Here is a 5,610-nt window from a genome sequence, read left to right on the forward strand (position 1 = left end):
GGCTGGAGTGGTGGCATTTGTTGCTCTCGGGTTCGGAGGAGCCAGATTTCCGGGCCGGTGGCCGGATGTCCGGGGGCTCGGGAGAGGTCGGATGTCCGGGTTGCCGCGGCTGGATGTCCGGGGCCTATAGCTTCCGGCGGCTGTGCTGCTGTAGTGGAAGACGCTCCCGGGGCCGGACGTCCGGGGACTTGGCCGGATGTCCGGGGCCTGGGAGATGCTCTTGGCTCCTTTCGTGGGTTCTCCTCATCCGTGGACTTGGGGACTTGTACATCTTCATGCGCATCTTCGGGAGGGCCCTCTGGTGCCTAATCATGGACAACACCTCGGACCTAGGTAGTAGCCATGTCTCATGCATAGAAAGTGGAAGTTCGGAGAGGAGGGAGTTTCGATAGCTTTGGCTCGGGCTCGTGTCATTGGTCCAAGTGGTGTCGTTGGAGGTGTAGGTGCGTCCTTGGGGATGATCATGGGATGCTCCGCATCAGACTGCATGGACTGTTTTTTTCTTTAGTTGTCTGTGATGCAAAATAAGTGTCAACTTTAATAGTAGTAGTACAATTTTGTACTAAAGTTTGCATAAAGTTGAGACACTTATTTTGGAATGGAGGGTGTACATATTGGCTATGATCTGTCAATCATTGAGATGCAATAGCATGCATGTTAGACTACTTTGTATTTGATGAAATGTTGCAACGGGGCAACCTTGGATGCAAGGTACATGAAACAGCAGCTGGAAGCCTCATAGCATTGTACAAATTTATCTCGCTGAGAAATTATAGTGCATACTACGATGTACTATAGAGTTAGGTGTCGCACGGTGTCCAAAAAATATGGTGATAGTGTGAGGTGGGCCATGTAATCACTGAGCATGCGTGTTTTCACTGCTTTCGCAGTCCTCCGCTGTAAGAATGGAGAAAATTGTAATCTACCTCCTTTCGCCGAAATGTGGGACTAAATCGTGGTACTACACAGCATCTCTTTGTAGGAGTAGGTCGATGTGTCGCTCTCTCTAACACACACACACGCACATACACAGGTTCATAGAATAGGAATATCGTGGGAGTGGGAAGCCACATGAAGTGAGATAAATGGAATACATACAAGAAGAGAAGAGGTGACGAATATTCCACCAAACCTGGACAGAGGTAGTACTCCCTCCGTCTAGGTGTTAAGTCAACTTACGAAAATCAGATATTCCCAAAATGTTTAGGCGTCGTCCATTAACTTCGCATCTCAATCCCCTCCTAGGCTCGTTGCTAGCGGGATTTACTTACTTTGCCTTGTTATCTCCCCCAAAAACCCAATGCATGGAGTGCAACTACGCATTGATTAGTCAAGGAATCAAAGTCGGCTTGCATTTGAGTTAATACATGGCCCTGCATGGTAGCTAAAACGACATCTCTTAATTGTTGTGATTAATTATTGGAAGAGAGCAAAGCGTACATACTAAATAATTAAAATTGAATTTCTTGTTTTTTAAACGGAGGCAAAAGATTTGCCTCATCCACTAAATAAGAGGAGAATAGAGTTTCACAGTTTGCAAGTGGCCCTACAAATAAATGGCATGGCAATTACTCATAATACGCCCTAGTTTCTTAGCACTCGTTGTAACCCTTAGTACATACGGTGGCACACTGACTTAGGCCGAATACAAGTGCCCAAAATATTTAAAATTGGAGATGGTGCAACCCACCTTTCTGATACTTTGACCGTGAGTGGTTCAGTTGTTGCTTCGGAGGGTCGTGTACCACACGCAAACGATAGTAAGTCCTACCAGGACGCGTGGAGCGTTAACTTCGAGTTGACTCTTTCGAACGTTAAATTTTCTTCACATGTTAGCTTCACTAGTAGTACGTTAAATAAAGAGTTCCGTTTCGCGCACAATTTAAAACGATTTTTATGGAGAGAAAAAGAAAACAACTCCAACTATATACACTGTAGCCTTAGTGCTTGTTTTCTAGGGTTTGCTCTCTTCACACTCTCTCTCCACTATATATATATACACGATGGAGCCTCAGTGCTTATAGTTTCTCTCTACACACTCTCTCACCCTATCCAGATCTACTAAAACAAGAATGCACTGGCCTTTCCTCTCTCTCTCTCTCCCCTCACTACTGGTCAAAGAGCCAGCAGGATCCCGTCCGTCGGGGAAGGCAAGGAGGCTTAATGTTGTTGTCGTCGGCGAGGGACGGAATACATTGTCGGCGCTGCTGTTCTCTTTCACCCAGCGGTGGCATGGGGGGGCCTCTGACCCCTTCTTCCTCGCCGCCATACATATTGTGGGCAGATGGGCCTCTGGCCGCCCATCGAGCCACACCCCGAGAACCTTAAGGTGTAATTTTCTTAATCCAGGGGCATTGCTCTACCTCCATGTGGAATTTTTTCGGTTTTGCACTCGAATCTAGGTGTTAGATCAACCAGGAAAGTAGTAGGTAGAGTTGTATAACATGAATCTAGGATGGGGTTCAAAGAAGAAAGGAAGGGGGAAAGTAGTAGAGACTGGCTATCCAACACCTATGTTGGTCAAAAAGGGAAAGCAATGACAAATGCAGTACATACGTCTGTAAGGAACTGATCTTTCTTAGGTGGGGGACAAGGCTATATAGTTTGAGCAGGACTAGATTTGATGCCCTCACATAGGGAAATGTGTCTAAAGATAACAAAAATGGGACCAACACAAATATTCTCCTTGGTTGTTTGTTGCAACATGATAACCCACAAGTATAGGGGATCGTAACAGTTTTCGAGGGTAAAGTATTCAACCCAAATTTATTGATTCGACACAAGGGGAGCCAAAGAATACTCTCAAGTATTAGCAGCTGAGTTGTCAATTCAACCACACCTGGAAACTTAATATCTGCAGCAAAGTATTTAGTAGCAAAGTAATATGATAGTAGTGGTAACGGTAGCAAAAGGTAACAGTAGTAAAAGTAATGTTTTTGGTATTTTGTAGTGATGATAGCAATAGCAACGGAAAAGTAAATAAGCGAAGAACAATATATGGAAAGCTCGTAGGCAATGGATCAGTGATGGAGAATTATGCCGGATGCGGTTCATCATGTAACAGTCATAACCTAGGGTGACACAGAACTAGCTCCAGTTCATCAATGTAATGTAGGTATGTATTCCGAATATAGTCATACGTGCTTATGGAAAAGAACTTGCATGACATCTTTTGTCCTACCCTCCCGTGGTAGCGGGGTCCTTATGGAAACTAAGGGATATTAAGGCCTCCTTTTAATAGAGTACCGGAACAAAGCATTAACACATCGTGAATACATGAACTCCTCAAACTACGGTCATCACCGCTAAGTATCCCGATTATTGTCACTTCAGGGTTCACGAATCATAACACATAATAGGTGACTATAGACTTGCAAGATAGGATCAAGAACACTCATATATTGATGATAATAGGTTCAGATCTGAAATCATGGCACTCGGGCCCTAGTGACAAGCATTAAGCATAGCAAAGTCATAGCAACATCAATCTCACAACATAGTGGATACTAGGGATCAAACCCTAACAAAACTAACTCGATTACATGATAGATCTCATCCGACCCATCACCGTCCAGCAAGCCTACGATGGAATTACTCACGCACGGCGGTGAGCATCATGAAATTGGTGATGGAGGGTGGTTGATGATGATGTTGGCAACGGATATCATCCCTTGTGTCACAAGATTGTTCCCGTATATACCAAATTGCTACCTTGGTTTGTGCATTTCGCTTTGTGGCCATATCCAAAAAAGAATAAAGCTTTTAAGCAAAAGAAAAAAGAGCAAATAAGCTTGTAAGCAATAGCCATAGCATCATACCACATTGTCATATCCGATCATCTTGGATCATAACACCGGGAATCATACATACATAGCATACTTGGGATAGAAAGTCGATACATTTTGCATATCATAGGTTGTGCACAAGTGTCGTATCCGACTATAGAGAAATCATGCTAGCATCTCTCTTGAGTTGTGCAACACGAGCGTTTTCCGTGGATTCCACATTTTGTGGTCATCCTTGGTTGCACGACCCCATTTATCTATCTGTGTGTGTGTGTGTTTCCGTGTGCCACATATTGCTATTGGTCTACTTGTTTCACTTGCGAATTTGTGAATCTCTTTCAACATTATTGACTCTTGCTAACATTTTGCATCAATTTTTTTGTGCCACTATCCTCACCGAGCTCCGCCATAACCCTTTTTTGTGTAGGTGTGAGAAACCGACAAGAATTGGTACCAATTGTGCTATTTCCTTGTCCACATTGGAGTGATCATTGATCCACTTTCAACTTCGGTCAAGGTACATTTGGTATTCGTTCTTCTCTTTCTACCACTCACATTTAGTGATGGATAGGCAAGGCATTTCATCTTCGGTCTTCGACAACAATGACGGCTTGAACAACTACATCACGAAAGCGTCAATCTGCGATCTACAACGACAAATGCACGGCACACAATCAAGATTGCGAGAGCGCATCGAGAACCTCTCCATCGACATTCGTCACTCCGAAGCAAGGAAAAGGGACTAGATCGACAACAAGCTTTCTGCACAAAAGGAGGAGCAAGATGCAAGGATGGAGGAGATTCGGACCGTGTTGATCAACCGCTCTTCCCCTTCATCATCCTCAATGCGGCGATGTTCAAGTCACAAGTCTCCGGAGCGCAAAATTAATGCAAGTGCAAGTCGTCCATGTCCACATCTCCATGGCGACCACCATCACGTTCGTGATCCACCTCGTCATGAAGGGCAAGACACCTCCAAGCATCATGTGCACAACGACGACGAACGACATCTACTACGAGCTCAAGCACGACAACGACATCATCAACATGAAGATGCTCAACAAGCACAAATGCACAAGTCCCAACAAGCCCTACTTCACGCCGAGTCCAAGCTTCATGAGCATAAGAGAAGACCGCGAGACAAGCACCACCAAGATGGAGATACGGCTACAACAACCACTTCGGCATCTTCGCCAAGTGCTATCAATGCATCTTCGCCTTTGGGTGTATGGCATCTTCGCCTACTTCCTGTGAGTTCACGCACATCGACATCTTCAACAATGAGGCGACCACCTACGAGCGAGGGCGACACTTCCATCTTCGGAATCCCCTCAAGGAAGATGGCCGAGCATGGGACATTCCCTTCGGTTATTGAGACGAGCTACGAGGTGCCACATCATATGGGACTCCTACAACAATACGGCGACAAGAAGGTCGAGCAAGGGCCATCCCCTTCGACCACGGCGACGAGCACGATACTCTTCAACAACATGAAGACGGCGCCCATATTGGACTCATACTCCGAGTCAAGCTACGAGACCACACATGAGACCTTATCTTTGGTCTTAGAGGAGAGTGATGATGTGCCATCTTCGGCCTTCATCCATGGCTATGACTACGACATGATTGAACATGGAGACATTTGCACCTACATCCCTCCGACACCCACATATGACGAGATGCCCCGATTGCCATGTGAGGAGAGCCACCACCACATGAGTGACATGAGTGACTCCACCCTACATGACATTGAGAGCATTTCCTATGAGAGGATGAGTGTGAACACCACTAGCCCCACACTTGAGAGCATGCCACACATCCTATG

This window comes from Triticum dicoccoides, chromosome 7A, assembly GCF_002162155.2.
Source record: "Triticum dicoccoides isolate Atlit2015 ecotype Zavitan chromosome 7A, WEW_v2.0, whole genome shotgun sequence".
NCBI lineage: Eukaryota > Viridiplantae > Streptophyta > Magnoliopsida > Poales > Poaceae > Triticum > Triticum dicoccoides.